General features: G+C 40.4%; 1 protein-coding gene across 1 annotated transcript in view; it reads left to right on the top strand.

Annotated features, from left to right (window-relative positions):
* Positions 1-23,518, top strand: part of NALF1 (NALCN channel auxiliary factor 1) — a 609,406-nt gene that overhangs the window by 409,095 nt on the left and 176,793 nt on the right. The window lies entirely within an intron of this gene.

The following is a 23,518-nucleotide window of genomic DNA, read 5'->3' as shown; positions in this document are numbered from 1 at the left end:
GATTGAAGTAGGTAGGCAGAATGAATGAGCAGGAAATCGAAATCTGACAGGCCCACTTCCGGTTTGTACTTGTGCGAGCGTTCCCTGCAAGCCACATTGGGGATGTACGCTCGCTATTTGGCTCGCTCGTTAGCTAGAGGAGGGGTTGGGAGACTTTGGGGAGGAAGTTTAGCTGCGTACGAAATTATGAGCGAGCGCTTAAATTAACATATTTCGGCATGTACGCTGAACGTACGAACGTCCACTTGCGTCCGGGTCTGAATCAGGGCCTATATCTTTATATACACTCTGTAATAATAATAGTAACCATGGACTGGGACTTAAAATAGACCCACAGAGGTGCGCAAATGGATAAATGGGGGGCACGATCTAGTGTCACAGGGGTGTACGGCAAGTCGCATGGGCTTGTGTCATTCCCCATCTAAACATGCTGGCTGAGCAAAACGTTGGGAGGTGGAGCTGTTTGTCCAGGCCTCCAGCGGGCCGGACCGGCCCTTCTGGCATTTGCCAGTGTACTAGATGGCCAGTCCGGCTGTGATAGTAACTCAAGATATTAAGAGGACATGGGAGCTGTTATTATCTAAAGTGTCATATTTTTTTTAAAGTACTGTATATTAGCTGCTCAGTGCTGGTCATTGTATAGATAATGCCCTAATCTGCCTATTATCTTAAATTCCCATTCATTCAGTTACATACCTTCATTTTGCTTCAAAAATCCATACTAGTTAGTGCGACCAATCACAGTTGCATGAGGCAATGTCACGAAAATTACATTTCACTATTAAAACTGAACTACACTGATACTGAAGAAAATATTATTTTCATTGTACAATCTTAACTTTGAATAACATTTTCTGAGCCATGTTCCTTTTTTTAAACACATTTTTTGCCATAAAAATGTTTGTGAAGTGTGTATATGCTAACTTTAAAGAGAAAAATATATACTAAGCAAAATGCTAAAAGTAAACATATTGGTATAAATAAGCTGTGTATACTTTTGCTGCAGACAATTGTGCAGCCTCAATGAAATATGAACATAGCTTGTGACAAGATGATTTATTACTTCAAAGACAAAGTATGTGGTTTCATGAGCTCTCTAGTGGATAGAAAAGAGTATTATTATTATAGTATATACAATGAGTGACATCATTTTCATTAAATATAATTTAAAGCTTAATGACAGTAGATGCTTTGTTCAAATAACTTAAATGGACTCACATTAATTTTAATTAATGATTAATTTGGATCACTGCAAGGTTAATGCTGTTCTCTACCTTTATTGTGACTAGTTAGTGTGCTTTCATTTTATAAATGACAAGAAAATTGCTCTATTAATTCTTATGCATACTAACTTGGAATTAAGTGTAAAAAATAGAGTCTAATATGATTTTGTTAAAACTGGTGTTTCTATTGAGTCGGAGTTAGGTAACAAAAATCCCTACTATCTTTTCGATGCCAGATCTCCTGCAAACCAGTATATGGGGTTGATCCTATTAGCTAAGAGTCCCCTCACGGTGCCGCTAAGTGCGGCTATATGCCGCACTTACGATACATTGGTACTCACAGACTTTTGTTTGCAGCCAATGGGGTTGCTTACAAAAATCTGGTAGTCTGGGGCAAGATCAGGCTGATGTTAATAGGATTGACCCCTATGTGTTAAAAACGGGAGATTTGTTTTCGTAAGGGAACAATATATTGTTTTTGGTATCCATTAACTGCAAAAATATGCATCTATTCATAAAAAAAAATGATAAATGGGTGCTTTGTCTGTTTATCACAGTCTTTGCTGCGCTGTTTATGGTATTGTTATTTTTCATCTGTTAAATTTCCTCTACATGTATCATATATAGCTTGCCATGGTAAGTTTGCACATCTGAACTGTTATGTGGTAATATATACTATATTGCAAATGTGGAAGAATGCTTATTTACATTTAAAACTGTATAAATTTAAGTCTCTGTAAACAGTTTTAAGTAGATATAACTTATGGGGCCCATATATCTAGCCTCTATAGGAGAAATTCGCCCATTTTGCCGACGCCTGGGTCGGGAGATCATGAAAATCCAACATGTTGGACAATCTGGACTTCCTGATACTGATCCAAAAATAGTCAGAATCAGTGTGCCGGGGATTGTTAATGTGTTTTGCTGATCATCAGAGTCTGCAAATCGGCAGGTTGGCAACATTTGGGAATCAGAATTTAGATGTATTGCCTGCATTAGATTTAAACATGTTAGGGAAAATCTCTGTATGTACTTGCAGTTCATGCGCACATTATAATATACAGCATAGTGTTGAAGATCTAAAAACTATAGGCTATTCCAGTGGTTCCCAAACTTTCCCAGCTTGAGGCACCCTTAGGGTCCCCATATTTTTTTCAAGGCACCCCTAAGCCAAAATAATTACCAAACAGTCCCATTTATGAAGTAGTTGGGTCAAAAAAAGGTAAAAAGTATTTAAAAAAGAAAGGGAAAAAAGAAAGAGAAAAACTGTGCTATTCTTTCCAATTGTCCCCTCGGTATCTCTCCCATTGCCCCTTCATCTCTCTCCCATTGCCCACTTCATCTCTCTCCCTTTTGCCCACTCATTTCTCTCCCTATGCCTTCTCCATATCTCTCACTTTTTGATCCCTCCATGACTCACCATTTGCCCCCTCCATGTCTCTAAATTTACCTTCTCCGTGTCTCTCCATTTTTCCCCTCCATGTCTCTCCCTTTGTTCCCTCAATATCTCTCCCTTTGTCCCCCTCCATGTCTCTCCCTTTGCCCCCCTCATGTCTCTCCCTTTGCCCTTTCCATGTCTTTACCTTTGCCCCTTCCATATCTCTCCCTTTTCACCCTCCATTTATCTCCATTTGCCCCTCCATGACTCTCCATTTGGCCCCTCCATGTCTCTTCATTTGCCCCTCTCCATGACCCCCTCCTTTTTACCTTTAGTTGTGATCGTCAGCGCCGTTCTGCAGCATCGCTCCTCTGATCAGATCAGGACCCCAATAAGCAACAGGCTGCCTCAGGATTCACCGCCTGTTGCTTAACAGTGACAGCTCTCCCCCCGCTCATCACAGGCCCCCCCACCCTGCAGCTCCACTCTACTCCACGCTGCTAACCCCTCTCCCACCCGTGCACAAAAAAAATTACACAGTATAAAAAAATACACTGGCCAGCCTCTTTAGTCCACCAGCCATGGTACCCCAGAAACCCATGGTGCACAGTTTGGGAACCACAGGGCTATGCTTAAAAAAATCATAAGGATGCTAGTGATTATCTTTGGAACATAAACTGGCCTGTAAACACTTTAGAGGAAGAAACAGTAAGGCTTTCTCCTCATTTTCAGAATCTTTAACTTCAATGAATAGTGACTAAACTTCTTTTGAGACTTCTTCAAGAACTACCAAAGAAAGGTTAAGATGGTAGACAGATGTTGGCTATTATTTTACTTGGAGGGCCAAATAACAAGAGTCAAGAGCTGCATGTTCCAGGATTCTTCATTACACACTGCCTTGGAATTCCCTTACATCTTTTCATCTGAAGGGCGTTTTTATAGAGGATTGTTTTGCAGTAACTTGATATTTTGAATAATATCTTCCCTCATATTATTCTCCTTTCAAAACAGAGATATGTCACTTCCGGTGACTTTTCCTTTTTGCTTTCCCATTTTTGCACTTTATTTTGGAAATATGTCTTTGTCAGGAACTAGGGGCTCGATTCAGACTCGTTCGCTAAGCTGCGGATGTACGCTATGGGCGATTATCGCATGTTTGCGCATGCTTATGCGTCAAAGTATGCATGCGTGAACCAGTCACTGCATCTGGCAATCGTGCACTCATAGTACACAGACTGGACGCTTTTTTGAGTGACAGATTGCGCCGTTTGTGGGTGGTAACGGGAAGGTGCTTGTGAATGGGGGAGTGGTGCTGCGAACGCAGGCTTGTCTGGGCGTCAAAACAGAGTTTTATGGGTATGCATAATTAGCAAAGAAGCGTCATAGTACATGTCACTTGATTGTATTTCAGCCTGCAGTGATCGCAGTGCTTGTGGCGGTGTAGGGTCTACCTCAAGCGCTGCGTGCAGCTCCAATGGCTCTCGATGTATCCGATTAATCACACACTTCCTGGAGATGATGTGTACTAAGAAACATAGTTGGGCGTCTTTATACTGGCATGCGTTCGCTCTGCCATCGCTCTCTAAGGCATAGAGGGCGTCCTTCCACCAGACAGTGTGATCACGGCATTTGCTTACCCGGCCCCTTTTAGCTGCGTGAGAGCGCAGCTTAGCATCCGGCTCTGAACGAGCTCCTAGGTTCCTGATTCTACAACACTGTTACTGTTTTTTATGTTTTTGCTTGTATGACAAAATTGCAATTGTAAAAATTAATCACATGATCTGTATTTCTGTGGTGATTGGACAAATCCGGTTTAAAAGGGAGTCCAGCGAGAACTTCAACACTTGAAAAAAGTACACAAGTGCTGAAATGTATTCAGGATTCAAGTGATTCTCCTGCTACAAGATTATCGAAAGGACCATCACTGGAAAGGTGACCTGGCCAAACATCCTGAATCAACACCTGTGAGATACTTGGAGATGTGCTCAGAATGCCGACAGTCACAATACTGACAGCGGCATCTCGGCGGTCACAATCCCGACAGATCCCCATGGTAAATATTAGGGTTAGGTTTAGGTTTAGTGTTAGTCATGAGGGGCAGGGTTAGGGTTAGGCTGCGGGAGGGGAGGTTTATAGTTAGGCTGCAGGATGGGATGGTTAGGATTAGGCTGTGGGAAGGATGGGTTAGGTTTAGGGTTTGTGTTAGTCACGAGGGGAGGGTTAGGGTTAGGCTGCGGGAGGGGAGGTTTACAGTTAGACTGCAGGATTTTGATTGTTAGGATGCCGCTGTTGAGATTCAGACCGTTGGCATTTTGACCGTCGGGATCCTGTAGGCTCCTTTTATACTGTTTTCCGGTATTGGCCTTTTGAAGATTAATTATTAATTAAATGTATTTCATAAGCTGCTGCCTTTTTTTGCTAATGTGAGTGATTATAATTACATACCCTTGGATATCCACATATTAGCAGTGTTGCAATATATAGATATTTAATTTTGTTCCATATGCCTTGAGTTATCATGTAAAAGAGAAATATCTGATGTGGAAAGATACCTTGATGGGCTCCTCTTGTATTTATTTGAAATAATGGTGCCATCTGGCTTTTGGATACTCCCTCTCTCTGGAAGAAGGATACAGTAATTACACCGAATTCTTTTCATTAAACAATAGGGTGGACTTTTTTTGTTATAATACACTATGTATGATGATTTTTTTATTGGCAGATTCTATGGGTGTTGGATGATATAGGTACCAGCAGTGTGTGATAGAGGTCAGTCCACAAAAAGAACCAGGCAGAACATGTTGCAGAAGAACGCAGGATTGATAGTTGTTAACAGGGTGTATAGTACAAAGGTGCACAATACAGGCATATGGTAGATCTAACAACACCAGCCAAGAACCTATGGGGTAATGTAGGGTGGTTTGAGAATAAAGGGATCACACACCTGTATATACAGTATACATAGAGTGGTGGAGGTGGGGTATGCGGCCACTTTCATTAAGCAGTGGTAACATCTTGGATATGTATGCTCTTTACTGCATATAAGGGCCATTTCTCTGTGGAGACTCTCGGAGGTATATCCTTTTTCTATGTAGGATGGAGCTGAAATAGCGTACTTGGGTCGGAGGTCACGCAGTGACGCACCTCTGGCACTACAGGGTTTCGGCAGCATTAGGAGACAGAGCTCTCCTCTAACATTCTTTCCACATGTATAATTTGTTACTGAATAATTTGTGAGGAGACAGAGAACACAAGGAGCAACTGCAGCAATAACAGTAGACAAACAAAAGCAACAGAAAAACTGTCAAGTAGATGTTATGTTTTTCATCCCTAGTTATCATCATATATTTATTCCTGCAGAAGAATCATCATGAATATTTCTCAAAGATAAAAAAATTAATATCTTTTTTTTTTACCATTCTCTCTCTAAACAGTCATATTTCAAAAATCTCATCTCCTCCCAGTCCTCAAACCTCTGCCACTTTCAACTCCCTCCTCTGCTCATCCCCTCCTTGCTTCCCCTCATCACTCTCTGCTCTTGACTTGCCATCTACATTACATCTAATATTGACTCTATACGTCAGGACATCATATTTCACCAGACCCTTGGCACCCCACCCCTCTTTTGCCAGCCTTTTACTCCCCATCCATCTCACCAACTCTAGCCTGTATCTGGAGAGGAAGTTATGACTTTCATGTGATCTTCACCCCCTCCACGCCCCCTTGATCCTATTCCCTCCAGCCTCTGCCACTACCACTCTCATTTTGCCTGTTTCCATCTTACCCACTTTCTCAATCTCTTCCTCTTTTCAGGCACTGTACCCTCTGCATTCAAGCATGCCATTGTTTCTCCCATTCTTAAAAATCCTACCCTTGATCTTAACACTCTCTCCAACTGCTGACCCATCTCTCTCCTCCATTTTGCCTCCAAACTCCTTGAGCATATTGTTTAAAACAGCCTTGCTGCCTTTCTTCCTCCCACTCCCTGCTTGACCCAATTCAGTTTGGCTTTCATACTCTCCACTCCACTGAAACTGCCAATACGAAAGTCAGCAATGACCTCCTTGTTGCCAAGTCCAAGGGCCAATACTCTTTACTTTCTTCTTGACCTCTCTGCTGATTTTGGCACTGTGGACCACCATTTCCTACTACGAATCCTTAACTCTTTGGTCTATGTGATACTGCCCTCTCCTGACTGTCTTCCTACCTCTCTGAATGTTCCTTCTCTGTCTCCTCTCATGAATCCCTTTATATGTCCTCTTTAGGTGAGCTCATCAGCTCTTTCAGCCTCCAATATCATCTCTATGCTGATGATACTCAGATCTACCTTTCCTCCCCTGACCTCTCCCTCTATCTCCTCACTTGTGTCTCTAACTATCTCTCTGCTATTTCTTCCTGGATGTCCCAGCTCTTTCTTAAACCTAATATGTCTAAGATTGAACTGATCATCTTCCCACCCGCCCACATAAGCTCAATTCCCACAATTTCATTATCTATTGACAGCACAACCATCTCCTCTACCCACCCAAGTGGGCGGTCTTGAAATTATCCTTAACTCCTCCCTCACCTTCAAACCTCACATTCAGTACCTTTAACAGTCCTGCTCTTTCCATCTAAAAAATATTTCCAGGATCAGATCCTTTCTCACCCAGGATGCTCCTAAACCCCTAATCCACTCACTAGTCATCTCCAGATTAGACTACTATAACCTCCTCCTATCTAGCCTTCCTGACTCCTGCCTCTCTCCACTCTAATCTGTCCTTGATGCTGCCGGCTCATCTTCCTCTCGAAACATACATCTGTCTCCCCTCTCCTACAAGCCCGAAACTGGCTGCCCTTCCATTCCAGAACCCAATTCAAGCTTATCACTCTCAATTACAAAGCCCTCACCCATTCCCCTCCCAGTTACATCTCTGACCTTATTTCTCTTCACACTCACATCTGCCCTCTTCCCTCTGCTAATAAATGCCACCTCTCCTGCCAACTGATTATTTCTTCCCATGACCGCCTACAAAATTTTGTATGTGTTTCTCCCTACCTCTGAAATTCTCTACCTCTCCCTGTCAGACTCTCCACCTCTTTGCAAGACTTAAAAACGTGTTCTCTAGACCCATTTCTTCATCAAAGCCTTCTATATCTCATCCTAACACTCTGTCCCATACTCACTATCTACCCCATCTGTGTCACCTCTGTCTGTCTACCCCTACCCTTTGGAATGTAAGCTCTCATGACCAGGGCCCTCAACATGTGCTTTTCCTTCCCTAACTATTACCTTCGGCACCTAACCCTTAACTTCTGCCACCATACTACTTATTTAAGGGTTATGACCGCTGTTACAGCAATGTTTATATACCATGTACTTGTCCTGTATTATCTTGTACTGTAAGTCACTGTTCTTTTGTTCTGTTCTATTGTTTATGTACTTTGTAAGGTACTGCAGAACTCTTGTGGTGCCATAGAAATAAAGGATAATAATACCAATCTACAGTATTTTCCCCAGCAATTAAATATTTAATATTGTAATCTCAGAATGTTCAGTTTTCAGTTTTTGGGGAACAAAGGGTCTGATACAGCCCTGGACGCAGTCCCAATTCGCAAGTGACCAATGTTTTCGGGACTGAACATGCGCCGGAGCCGCAGTGCACATGTGCCGCAATGTTGCTGTGGCTCTGGTCGCAGTGCCTTGTGTACTGCAGCCTGATTGACAGACTGCAGGCATTTTGGGACGGCGATGGGGAGTGTTGCAGAAAATGGGGGCGTGACAGCTCCATTTTCTATGCATGCCAGAGCCAGTGGCTGCGTCCTTGGACGCAGTTTCACTGGCTCCAGTAGGGTAGTGGTGTCGGCTATTCTGAGTAACCTGAGGGTTACTCAGAGGTCTGACGCTGCGATCGATGGTCGCGATGTTGATCCGATGCTGCGTCTTTGGATGCAGACAGTGGATCAGAGAAATCGGCAGTGGCTACTACACATTAGCATATTTTCGCAAAGCTGCTGCATATGAAGACGCATGCAACAATGATATTTACATCCACCTCTGATTCTGGCCCAAAGACCATGAGCACCAGTGTCTATACTGTTTGTGATCACAGCTGTTAGGTGACACTCACCGTGCCCCTTTATATATACCACTGTCATTTTGTTTCTATAAATAAGCTGCCAGGGAGGTGTACCCGTTTAATTAAAAAATATATTCAGTCAGTTATACAGTGACTGCTTTGATAGTAGGAGTCTAATAAGGCACTGAAATAAACTGAAGAGTATAGATGAAGCTGCATATTTATTTGTCAGCCCTTCATTAATAATATCCTAATAACTCTGAGCTCCTCATTAGATATGACAAGAGGTAATAGCTGTATGTCTGGAAGGAAATGATTATGTGCTCAGGAAAGGATGTGGGCCAGGGATTTTCCATCTTTTGTACACTGATTATATATTTAATTAAGACGATCTAAACACAAATACTTACAGTATTATGATTTTTTTTCTTGTATTGATTTCTGTTCTGAATATGGAACAAAACACATTGGGCCAAATGTAATAGGCTAAGAGTTTATAAAATGTGACAGCTTAGCTTTAAACTCTCACATTGGTCGAGTTTTATTTTTAAAATGGGAAAACATCTGGATGAGAGTTTCAAATCTTGAGAGTTCTTGAGTCTAAAAACATGCGACTTTATATGTTCTCAGACTCTATTACACTGGCCGAGTTTACATGTTCTCAGACTCTATTACACTGGCCCAGTTTACATGTTCTCAGACTCTATTACACTGGCCCAGTTTACATGTTCTCAGACTCTATTACACTGGGCGACTTTAAAAAGTGTGAGAGTTTACTGCTTAACTTTCGCCCTATTACATTTGGCCCATTGGATCTAGTTGCAAATCTGTTATGAAACTGAAGCATAGTTACAGTAGATCTGTTAATTTTGCCATTGTAGTTATCAAATGAGTGTATTTATTACAATAATGAGAATTTATTGACTGTTTTTATTTACAAAGTTTTTTCCAGAAATATGTAAAAAATATATATATTTTCATTATTTGTCATATGTTTTTGCTTCAGTCTTTTCCAAGGTTTGAGTAATGTTTCACTTCATGAGCCCAAATAGGAATCCAGGAAAATGTTGGTCCTATCTATAGACTTGTAACTCCTGCAGTAAATCCAGCAACTCTCTGGGATTCACTTATCAACAATCACATTTGCAATGCAATCGGGGCACTTTATTAGCACCCATGATTGTATTGCAAGATGTGATTTTAGCGCCGGAATTTATCAAATAGGCCCCGCAGGGACATGGGCTCTGATAGGAGCCTATCCCTGCGAGGTGCTCAGAGAGAAGAGATATTCTCTTCACTCCTGTGCCGAACTCCTGTGCATGCATGGTCTGCAAGGGAGAGCTCTTCTGGAACCATCTCCCGGCTAGTCATGCGATGTGTAGCGGTCCCTCCATAATAAATTGTAGGGATACTAATTATTTGCAGATAGCCCCCAAAAACAAGTGTTTTTCGGGGAATATGTTGCAAATATTTAATGATAAATGGGCCACTGAGTAAGAACATGTAAAAGGAGAGCTGCAGCGTGATTAGTTATAGTAAGTTACAATTACATTTATTAGTACATATCTATGACAAGATAAAGTTTGATGAAAGAAGTATCATTCAGCTTCTGTTTTCACAGTGGCCCACATCCACATGATCCTTAGATAAAAGAACAAGTTCCAAAATCAGAGATGGTTAAATTGTGAAGGCACTTACGTATGAGCAGGATCTTGTATCCACAACCTTGTGTTTTACAAGCACAGAAGGGTGGCAATTATCAAATAGATGTTTCACATGTTTACTTGTGCTGTCTCAAGGCAGAAAGTGTAGTATGTAAATGTATTTAAACTAAGTCTATGGGAATAAACATCAAGTTTGGCACTTATTGATAATGAATGATGCATTTAGCTTATAAATGCAATGGATATAGTAATACATTTGTGCTGTATCAGTTACAAGTAACATCCTGCTCTAGCTACTGTATGGCTGCATATTTAGCAATAAACCATAACAAATCAGGAAGCAATAAGTACTTCTGTAAAAAGAAATCTGTTACAATTTTTTTCTATTTTCCCCAATATTCTTAGCCACCCAACTCTGAAAATTGTCTCAGCATTGCGTGGACAGCTGGACAAACTATGAGCCAGTTGCATGTGGTTGTCAGTGTCATATAATGGTTTGGTCTTACTGCCAACATCCACCTTATCACACACATCATACTGAAATGTTTCCATGCCAACTCACACTAAGTGCCCAAAACCCTTTCACAAACATAGTCGCCAGCTAGTCTGCTTTCTAGGATCATTGCTCTATGCTTGATGTAATACTGTGCATATTTTCTTATTCTATATTGTATACATATTTACATCCACATATACTTCCTTAGCTGTATATGCGTGTAATTGTTATTATTATGTATGCTGCTAGCTAAAAATTTATTGAAGGTTATTATCTATACTAATATTATAAGAACATTATGTTTGTCGATTTGTTCCAAGTTGGCGCTACTGAAACTACAGTATTTTCATGAAAACTGCATCATTTTCTAGTAATAACCTTCTTTGTTTCATCTTGATCCGTAAAGTTAAAGCTGAGCAATAACAAAGGCAAAATTAATTGGCAATATCAATGCAAGAGATAGGTGTGGCACCATGCACACGGCCGGTAAGGGGTGGGGTGAGAGGTGCTTTGGATCCGCATGCACTTGAATAGAATTGGCAACATAGCAGTGTGTGCATAGGGCACACAGTGACATTGGTGGGAGTGATGAGTGAAGGAGCTGCTGCCACCATCTGTATAGCACTGCTGGTCACGTGGGCTGTGGCATCCCTCCCCGCACACCTGGTGCGGGTAGGGCTAGAGTGTGCGCTAGAAAAAGAGTGTGTGGCCTCGCCAACAGGGGGCATAACCTCACCAGAATGCGGTGTGGTCTCGTGCCTGAACAGTTCATCGTTCTTATTACACGGGGGTGGTGGTGGATGCCGGTGGTGCGGACTGCCCTGCTTGCAGTGCCGGCTCCCTTACTGTGACAGGAGCTGAGTGCTGCATATAATGCTACAGTGCACCACCCGGCTCCTGTCACTGAGGGGGAGTCAGCACCTTGGTGTCACCTCTCAGTGGATGACATCTGGGTGCAGCCCGCACCCCCCTTGTGACGCCACTGCACGTGGGCCACTCTGGCAACAGGGCCCCTATACAAAGCAATACAACTATAACACCTCAAAAAAAAAGTTGGCAGAAGCAATTTCATTGTGGGCGAAGCCATGGGCAACAGCTAGTTTAGAATATAATCACACTGTATTATAAATGTATCTAATGTCGTGATATATGATATTGGCTGTAGTAGTTTTTTCTCCCTATGTAAGTGTGCAGAACCTAAATTATATATAAAATTTCATACAAATCCCATCATGTCAGACCAAACTAAACAATAAACCTCAGCACGAGTACCAGGCATGCAGGTGTTAGTTCATATGCTAGGCGTAGGGGTGGGCAATAAGTGGCCCCTCCAGCCAGGGCTGGCTCCAGGAGTCCGAGCACCCTATGCTGGCTCTCTACAGTGCGCCCCAACATCGCACGCGACTGAAAATGGGGGCGTCGCCTAATTACCATAGGTCATGCCCCCTACATGATGTTATTTGGAGGCGTGCTCGCATGGCATGCTTCCAAATATCTTCAGGCTGGGGGGAGCCTCACTAGCTGGGCTTCTCCCAGCCCTCTCCCGTCACTGAATGGATGCCGCATGCATGAGCGCAGCATGCATTCAGACTCCGGGGTTTGGCACTGCCGCACAGCTGCAGCGGTGGGGGTCCCCAGCCTCCTGATATGACCACCCGCGGGCCACTTCAGCCTACGGATGGAACAGCGGTATGGGAATTTTGGGGAAGGGTGCGCCCTCTATTGGTGGCGCCCCTGTTCGACTGCACTGGTCGAACACCCCTAGAGCTGGCTCTGCCTCCAGCTGTTGTAGAACTATACATCCCAGCATGCTCTGACACAGTTTTGCTATTTAGCCATGCTAAAACTTGTTGGATGTGTAGTTCATTAGCAGCTGGAAGGCGTTTATTGCACACACCTGATTCATTGGTTCCAGCTACTGTTCTAAGAATGCAATTAAAAAAGTAATGTGTGTAAATAAATACTGCACACATATATGTCAATGTTGTATACTAAGCATAATACTTTAAGTAGACAAGTGCTTTATATGCCCCAAAAAGATAGTAACAGTCACCATATAGCAAATTAATTGACTTTATTTTTTAAACAATATTTATATGAATGTCATGGTAACATTACTTATTCCTTTGAAAACATATATGAAAATGTAGAGCTCTGTTCTAAGGAATATATTAAAAGAATAGAAAAGCTGATTAAGTAATTATTTTACACATCAATCGTAGTATTACAAAAAAGAAATACGCATTGCACTGTGAACTATTGTTCACACTGTGACTCAATGACAGGAACCTCTGTACTAGTAGATGTACACGGTACCCGTACTCGTATGCATTTCATCACAAACGGGGGACTTATTCAGGGGTATAAATCAGCCCTGAAGAAGTCCCCCACTTGGGACGAAATGCTTTGGGTACGGGTACCGTGTACATCTGCCAGTACGGAGGTTCCTGTCAGTGAGCTCACACCCGAAAGGTGTTGACAGGAAGTAATTTTTTATATATATATATATATATATATATATACACTTTACTTGTTGCTTTTATGAGGGAAAACTTTTCATACTGTGTGAAACATATGTCTTACAAATGTGTGTGTCCCTACTGCACAATGATGTTGAATAATAGAGTGTAGAAAAGTCCTCAGTGAACGAATTGTTCTAGGAGTTTTCTGCAGTGGAATTACAGACATTTATCTCTACGGAGATTCCATAATATATAATAAAACATTTTTAATATCATATGAATACCTTTGCCCTTTTTTTGTATTTTTTTTGTTTTAAATGTTATATGGAGCATTTGTTTTGTCTGTTTAATCTAGAAAGGTTACATCACAGTTAATTACTTTGCCCTTAATTACCGTGAACATCTACTAGTACGGAGGTTCCTGTCAGGGAGCTCACACCCGAAAGGTGTTGACAGGAAGTAATTTTATATATATATATATATATATATATATATATATAGACATATTTATATATTACTTGTTGCTTGCATGAGGGAAATCTTTTCATACTGTGTGAAACTTATGTCTTACAAATGTGTGTGTCCCTACTGCACAATGGTGTTGAATAATAGAGTGTAGAAAAGTCCACAGTGAACGAATTGTTCTAGTTTTCTGCAGTGGAATTACAGACATTTATCTCTACGGAGATTCCATAATATATAATAAAACATTTTTAATATCATTTGAATACCTCATACCTTTTGCCCTTTTTTTATTTAATTTTTTGTTCTAAATGTTATATGGAGCATTCGTTTTGAGTGTTTAATCTAGAAAGGTTACATCACAGTTTGTATTAGTACTTTGCTGTAATTGATTAAAAAAAACTTTCAAAAAGTGATGTAAGAAGATCTAATTGTGTCTAAACACATTCTAAATGATGTTGCCTAAATTACATATATAAAATAATCAAATGATAATAATTAAGTCTTACTGCATAATGTAAAAAAAACCCTGTTGTAGATATACGTTATTGTTATGTAGCATATATAGTTTACAATATGGTTCATGGAGGGTCAATAATTCTCCCCTGTATATATTTTTATTTGTAGAATCAGTGGGCAGTCCTTTTATATTGTACTGAGATATGCAGGTTGCAACAATTCAGAATTAAAATAAGTAAAAACAAACTAATATACCAGTATTTGTAGCTGTTAGGTTAAAATCATTTATATCCCCTGTGCCTCTACTGAACTGATTACAGCTTACATAAATGCAAGTATTATCATGACTGTTCAGCACAACTGATGCAGCATACTAATTTATTCATTAACGTGTAAATGAGCAAATTATAATCTGAAGTACGTGCATGTTATTTCTTGTCACTATCTTTGTAGGAAGCTTGAGTATTTTCCCAGGCTATTATTAAAAGATTGTTACAATCATGGACAAGCATTACCTGTCTTCTGTACATATAGATTTGTTATAAAATTATTGAGCGCTGAAAACCTCTTACTTGCTTCAATGTAATGCAGCATAGTCACACACAGATCCAATATGGTCATTCTATAGAGCAAGCACCATATTTGCCAATTACTTAGCAGTAATTTGATAAATGTTCATTTCATTTTTTAAGTAGCAGATTAATCATTTCTCCACAACAGCTCTTAGGTTACTTTAGAAAATGATGGGAAACTGTTGATTTTCCAGCTGTTAATTAACTATACCTATTACTTACGAGAAAAAAACGTATATTGAAATTTCCTGCAACTACTGCACTGCAAATAAAAGATAAAAGTCCCTACCACTGTAAATGATAAGATAAGATTACTTTGTAAGACAGTCAGCAGAGGTACAGTATCTATTCTATTCCCCATGCTTTTGTACTGTTCATGAAAAGGAGGAAGGAGTGTATTATAATGAACTCTCAATTGATTATATAACTCACCCTTACTATTTACTAGAGATGTGCGCGGACCCTCATTTTTGGTTTTGGTTCAAATTCATTGTCATGTTTTGGTTTTGGATCTGGATTTTTTTTTTTTTAAATTGATAAATACAGCTAAAATCATGTAACTTGGGCCTGTTTTTTTTTTTTTTTAAATTGATAAATACAGCTAAAATCATGTAACTTGGGCCTGTTTTTTTTTTTTTTTTTAAATTGATAAATACAGCTAAAATCATGTAACTTGGGCCTGTTTTTTTTTTTTTTTTAAATTGATAAATACAGCTAAAATCATGTAACTTGGGCCTGTTTTTTTTTTTTTTAATTGATAAATACAGCTAAAATCATGTAACTTGGGCCTGTTTTTGTTCTTACAGTATTTTAACCTCAATAACATTAATTTCCAGTTATTTGCAGTCATTTTTGACCACCTCACAGCTCACAAAATTGTTTTCACCCATATTGGAGAAAGGCTGCAGCGAGCTGGCTGGCTGAACTAAGCACCAGAGCAGTGGCACAAACACATGGCAGTTTAAAAAAGAATATAGCATATCTAGTAAACAGAGTGGCACAGGAGTGGCAGACGGGATGGTAGTTTAATATAACCTATACATTTTCTGTGATCTGTGCATTCTTCTCCCAGAATCCTGCTCCTCCCTAGCCATGATGCCTGGGGGGGACCTAAATGCAATACAAATACTGGGACTTGGTTCGACTCGGAACCCCAAAGTGATTCTGAACTTTGACTTCATTCGACTCTGAACATCTAAGTTTGGGTGTGTTCGTATTTTACCGCACTGTATAAAGTTATCTCACATATATCCATATAGATACACTGTACGTACTTTGAACATGTACATGTACAGTACGTTGTGTGGCCTGAAGTTTGCTCAGACAATAAAAGCCACTCCATTTTCAGTTATGCTCATCCAAATGAGTGATTTTGCAATAACTACTTGTATCCCGTTCCACACAGAACATTGCAGGCGTAAACTGTCTGTAAAATACAGGGCTCTAGGGATCATTTGATCTGTAAGGCATGTACTATCCGCACAGACAGCAATGAAATACACAGGATAGAGGTGACAGTGAGAAAACCATAGACACATCTCTTTGTGCTCTGCAGACAGACTGGCTCTTTCATGCGGCAACACAAACACAAGTATATTGTGTGAATGGAATGGTCTAGAAAATATTTATGAAACAGACATATGAAAAAAAGTGATGTTGAACAAATAAGATGTTTTCTTTCATTTTCTAAACTTTACTGAGAAAAAATGACAGCTACAATCTTATTGGTTGCTATGGGAAACACTGAGGCCATATCCAATTAGACGCGAAAAGCAGCGTTTTTGTGAAAAGATTTAATCAGCGCTATCTTTTCACACAAAATGCATATCATGCAATCCTATTGCCGCAGTTTTCGCACTTGCGCATTCAAACTGGCGAAAAGTTTTCACCATCCCAGAGCAGGTAAAAAATTGTTAAAAACCCCTATTTTTGGATAAAAATTTTGGGACTTAGGGCCTGATTCAGACCCGCTCACAAGCGGGTCGATGGTCGGGCAGTGTGCACGCGCGAGCCCCGGAGCGAGCGAGAAATCACTCGCTCTGGCACTCGCATCCAAAAGGGGTGGCTGTCGATGTTGATCGACAGCTCGCCCCGTTTGGTAGGCGGGTCGGGTGGGGTGGCTGGGCAAACGGAGGCGTACTCGAAGGAACGCCTGCCGTTAGGGGGCGGCCCTACTGACATCACGAGAAGCTCACTGGGGCTTGTGGCAGACAAGACCCTACCACAAGGGTCTCTTCGCAAGCCCCAATGGTCACAACCATCACCTGGCCGCTCGCTAAAGCTGTGGGTGGTCACCCAAAGTTTAGAGAGCGGCCAGAAGGCCGGTAAAAAAAAAAAAAAAAAAATCCGCCCTTCAAACCTGAGAGCAGCGAGCAGGTCTGAATCAGGGCCTTAGTTCAGAGCCCCTTGGAAACATAATGACAAATTAGGCAAAAATATTTTTTTAATTACCTTAAGTTGTCCAATAATGACATGTCAGTTTTTGGGTGAAAAAAATAAAAGTGATGGAAAATGGGTTTAAAGTAGCGGGTCAGGTATTTAGGGGGGCTGTATGGGTGGGACATGTGTTTTAAACATTGCAGGTGGCTACAGCAGGTGTATTTTTTAAAAAAAAATATAAGTGCTCAAAAATTACACAAAAATATGCTTGCACCCATTTTAACTAAAACATTTATTTTAGCCAAAAAAACTTGCTTTATATCATTTTCCCACTGTTATAGAAAAATGCATATAACAGCCAATTTTCACAATTTAAAAGCCACAAATAGTTTTATTAGGGCCACTAATACACTTCTATACTGTTTTTCTGTGTCATTTTTTTTTTTTTTTTTAAGAGGTACAGACAGATTTCCCCAATTTCTGCTGTTCTGTTCACAGGTTGCGAAAAACAGGAGCGCGTATAGGCAAAAGACGAGAAATTATCGCACCAAAAGCCCCGAAGTGTGAATAAACTTAACACACATTAAGCTTTCGCATTATCACGGTTAATTGGATAAGGCCCTTAATTCTTATAAGTATTATTATTTTAATGTAAACCACTGTGGTATGAATAATTAATAGTTATTTCCGAAGTTATACATAAGCAGTAGTTCTTAAGGGACATTTGAAGATAGCCTCAAATATTTTTTAGTTTCCTTACCAGGTTACAGGGGTCTATTTACTAAGCAGTGTTGGGAGAAGTGAAAAGTGATAAGGTGCCATCCAATCAGCTCCTAACTGCCATCTCACAGGCTGTGTTTGCAAAATGACAGTTGGGAGCTGATTGGCTGGCACCTTATCACTTTTCACTCTTCACTTTTCACTTCTCCTAACACTGCTTAGCAAATAGACCCCCTAGTGTGAAATCACTGAAGACATAACTACAATTTGCTTTAGATTTAATGATAATACATTGACAGTGTTTGTGTCTGTTATTATGGTTAGCTGTAGCTGTAATACCATATCTAGGGTGACCATATATCTCATTTGTTCCAGGACAGCTCACACTTTTACCATCCACAATCTTACAATGCTTATTTCCTAGTAATTCAGTAGTTTGGAAAAACTAATATGACACCAAAGCTTAATTATTATAACACTGGGACCCCAAATTAATAGATATTTGTATGCATTAATAACTCTGCAATTACTTTAGGTTTCACAATGCATCATCTATAAAAACGTCAGGTTCTGTATAACCACTTTCATTACTTTCTCCTGTTGCTGCAAAGGTCTTTCAGTTGTTTTAAAATTTGCAGAACATTTGTTACAGGATTAGGAGAATCACAGAATCAAAATTAATGTCACCTTATTATGATTAATATAAGAACTGAATCCAGCTCTCTTTGCATTTGTCACCAAAATATGATTTAAACATCACCAAACGTAGAATATAAATTGATTCAGGTCATTACTATTTGTGCCATTTCTTAGGTAATGATATATGTCCACATCTGTGGCTGTTTTCTTCAGAGCTAAGGCACTACTTACACAGCCTTGCAGATTTATAGCAAACATTTATCTTGGTTTGTTTCTGATTTTTTTGCAGAATAGTTTTAATACCAAATATATTGTCATTAGGTGTTAGACACACAGCAAACCATTCATTATTCCTTTATATAAATATGCTTTATTGCTTTCATTATATATATGGTGAGGGCCGATCCTGTAAGGATTTGACATACAGTAACTTTCACTTACCAGCGCTCAGTGGAAATGCGCTGACAGCTGACCCTCTCTCTCTACCATATATTGGTGTACTAGGCATACTTGTCTAATCACCGGGAACGGCTTCCATATTAGGTAGCACTTCAGGCCGTCTGGAAGAGTGGGCAAGTCTCCCAGAACCGGGCGGCTGATGATGAAATTCGCGTTGAATGGCATCATCGTTGCCCTGCCCCTGCTTCACAATTCCTGTAATCACAGCATTGTGCAGCAGGGGGAGGAGCCAAGATGAAGCAATAATTGCTGCATCATGCCCAACTGCCCGCCCACTTTCTCATGAAATATATTACTTGTGTAAACCAGGCTCAAATGCTACTCTTCCTGCCCGGCACACATATTAAGGATGTTGTCAATGTACAGTACATACTGTATGGTCACAATTGCAGCTTTTTTTTTATAAATGCTAATTGTGCCTGTGATTTAGAGCTTAATTGTGGCACACAGGCACACTGTGTTTTAAATGTAGATCGATGCAAACAAACTGTTGTCTAAAATCAATTAGCATGTGATATATTGACCCCTATGCTGTGCCTTGTATGGTTATATCCCAGGATAGCAATTAAATATGAGGCACAGAAATTATACTGCAGAGACCATTTTCTTATGATTTCTATATAAGGATCATTTGGAATGGAATGTGAGTATTCAGTTTCTGTGGAAAAACCCTGGTACTGTATCATTATTTCACTAGTCAATAGTAAAATAAGGATACCTGTTGTTTAGAGACTTATTGACGTGTTTCATATGAATATACATTTACAAATAGCGCTAATTTCCTGAAAATATTAGACCGCATAATATGCTCTTGTGTAAAACCCTAATTTGTCAAAGAATTCTTCTCCACCAATTGCAATGTGATACAAAAAGTTAATGTATAGCAACTCATAAAATATACTTGAAACAAAGCAAGTTGTTAAAATGTATTATATGTTAAAGCTCAGTTATTTACCTATATACAATATTGTCTACATTTTTAGCTGATAGGTTCAGGCTGTTGCTCAGTACAGCAAAGGCTGAGAAGAGGAATTAACACACAATTAGTAATGTTGTATTTATAGCATTTGTAATGTCAACTAAGAACAGATTTTCCACTAAATGCTATTATATCTTCTTAGATCCCCTGCACTTAAACAGTTTCTAGATGGAAATGTGTCAAATCACATTTCTTCTGCTATATTTAGTCTTTCTTGTCACCTGAGTGATTAAATTGGGAGTAGAAGGATGGAAGGAACTGCCTGATAAAGTCTATTCTAGTTGTATGAATATTCAAATACTGAGCTGCTGGCAATCATTAGAGTCAATAAAAACACATCTGCGAAGCTTTTTTTTTTGTCCTCCAAATTAAGGAACTGTATAAACATAAAATGGACAAATGTAAAACAAACAAAAGTAAAACTTCTTGCAATGTCGGTATCACATATGTAAATACTACTGACACACTAACTTTGCTAAACATTGAATATATTATGATTCTGACATCATCAAATTAAAGATTAAATGCAATTTTGCAAACCCAACAATTCGAGGTTCAATTAGTTTTATATGTTGACATGATCGTTTTCCACATTGCAAATCGTATATACAGTAAAGCCAGTTGCCAGGGCCACCTAGATGTACAACACTTCCTGTTACTTCCACCACCTGTGATACTTAAAGGGGCCACAGGTCCCCTCACTCTTCTATAACACAATTGCGCAGGCTCGACGACACAATTCCCATTCAGTTTTAATTCTTTAAATCCTACTTCTAGCAATTCATAATGGTTTAATGCAGAGTCTGTACACAAAGTTATGTCATGGCACAATTCATCATTAATACATACGACCTGTGATGCTACCGATGATTTTACAGGATCAGATAACAGAGAACAAACATTAGCAGGAACATTCTGTGACCTCATCTGTCCCACGTCCATTCCCAATTACCATAGTGATAGCTGGGTTTACTCCTCTGATTCCAGTAACAGGGCTTGTCTTTCCTGGCAATCTACAGTCTTCAATGAAATGTTGGCACTTGTCTGCATGTGAGTAGTATTTTATTACCTGAGTGACGCTGAAATTCTTGCAGTATTTTGGGCTCTAAGCTTGAGCACCTACGGAGGGCATCGGGGAACATCTGCAGTTTGTTGTTGAGAGTGCCGCTCTGCTCTGATTTTCGTTATATAAAATATATGCATATATAATGACAATACAACACAAGAAGGCAGCCTGAGAGGTCTATTTACTAAGCAGTGTTAGGAGACAGAGTGAAAAGTGATAAGAAAGTGATAAGAAAGTGATAAGGTGTCAGCCAATCACCTCCCAACTGTAATCTCACAAGCGTTGTGTGAGAATAATGACAGTTGGGAGCTGATTCAGGGGCAGAACTATGGGAGACAATGGAGGCGCCTGCCGCCGAGCTCCAGCACTGAAGGGGCACCTCCTCCTTGCCCACAATATATTCCCCCCACTTATGGCTGTAACTATGTACCCTGAGTGTACCGTTACGGTCTCCCAATACATGGCACCCCTTCCCGGCACCTGAGAAGCAACTATACACTTGTGGAGAGCTCAGTGTCATATTCTGTGTGTAACTGCTGGTGTATCTGCTTGCGAAATGCTCACTACATTACAGTGTCATCAGCTGTGATGCTGGGGGCACCAAATTCTAACTTGGCTTCGGGCGTCTGGCATGAACTTATGCCACTGAGCTGATTGGCTGGCACCTTATCACTTTTCACTCTGTCTCCTAGCACTGCTTAGTAAATAGACCCCACAGTGTTGTATGTTAGTGAAAATGGGAATAAATCCAATAATATTGTGCGTATATGAATGAAATTCTTATAAGGCCTATCTGATGAATTTTGCTCAGATTCTCCGAAATGGAGATGTTTCTTCTTTTCTAAAGATACCACAGGTTGGAGTGATTCTCTGAAAACACAATTCACCACCAAATGCACCACAGGGATTCATACTGTAGTATATAGAATTTAATTCACATAAAACATAAGATTAAAAACTCATACATACAATATAAATTTCATCAAGCATGTCCTATAATTACTGAAACTGCTCCTGGAGAAGTGGATTCTTTCAATACCATTATATTTTTTTCAAATGGAACCTCCCAAAACAGAAATCTAGATCCAGGTCATTCAGTATGTAGTCACCAGCCGACCAGTTTTGCTGAAATGTCAGCTTCTCAGGGATATTCCTGAGGAAATTATTGCTGTGATATACAGTAGAAATTTTTTTAAGTGTAGTGTATTGAGGGGTTGTTTTATCTATCTATCATCTACCTATATGATAAAACAACCCTTTCAAGTGCTATATATATATGATTATAGTATATATACCATACTAGATTTACTCTTTTACTGTGCCTCTGATGAAGTTGATATTATGCCATTTTAGCACCACAATTAAATGCATTAGTAGTACTCTGGTTTTCTCCTGGCTGATGTTAATACTTACCGACTTTCTGGCTATCACCTCCGAGAGGGGGCAGTCAGTTTGGCACAGCAGGGGGTGTGGCAGTGGCATAGGTGGGCGGTGCAGGAAGCATGGCATTGCCCCCACCTATACAATGCCATGCAGAGCCATAACTAGAATTTCTGGTGCCCTGTGCCAGAGAGAGTATTGGTGCCCCCCCTTCTATAAGATAGTCCACCTGAAAAAGGGCCATGGCCTCATGGGGAAGGGCCAGGGAAGAGATAAGAGAGGTCAGGAGATGCTGAGGATTAAAGAAGAGGAAGCTACAAGTGAGAATGATAATAAACAGGAATACTGACAGGCCCAAACAGCACCCTCTACTCTGCGGTGCCCTGTGCCATGGCACAGGTCTCGCCACCCTAGTTATGGCCCTGGTGCTGAGTTTACAGACATTGTAAAGTGGGGGGCAGGGCTATGGTGATGCAATTCAGTGCGAATCACGTAATTGCATCCCCCTTCACTGACTACCCACTTGTGCTCTGTAAGTGATAGGCTACTTGTGTGAGCAGGCTGGTGTTGATGCTATTTTCGGGAGCCTCCCGGCTGTTTGAGAAGAGTAGGCAAGTATATGTTATTTGGATAGCTGTGCTTCGTACAGCTATCTTGATTTTAGCCTTGTACATCTATTTTTTATGCATGAATGTCATCCCTAATCATATGTCATACAGGATTTCACTATGTAAAGAGGAAAACTCTTTATTAAGCAGTGTGTGAAGTTAAATATTTTTAAGGTGGAAATCATATATGGAGCCAATTGGTGATTGATTTCAGATAAGCTCTACTTGTTTTTTACACACACATACACAGATATATGTACTAATAATGAGTCACAGTGACTCATTATTACAGTACTCTGGGCCTGATTCAGAGGCACTCGCAATCAGGGCGGCCACATGTATTTTTGTGTTCGGCCTCCTGGCCGCTCGCTAAGCTGTGGGTGACCACTCACAGCTTTAGCGAGCGGCCAGATGATGATCGCGACCTGCGGGCTTGCGACGAGACCCTTGTGGTAGGGTCTCGTCCATCGCAAGTCCCAGTGAGCTTCCAGCTCTAATAGAGCCAAAAGCTCA

The sequence above is a fragment of the Taudactylus pleione genome, unplaced genomic scaffold (genome assembly GCF_031769625.1).
Source record: "Taudactylus pleione unplaced genomic scaffold, aTauple2 ptg000041l, whole genome shotgun sequence".
In the NCBI taxonomy this organism is placed as follows: Eukaryota; Metazoa; Chordata; class Amphibia; order Anura; family Myobatrachidae; genus Taudactylus; species Taudactylus pleione.
Note: the sequence above shows the minus strand (reverse complement) of the source record. Positions and strands in the feature narration are given on the sequence as shown.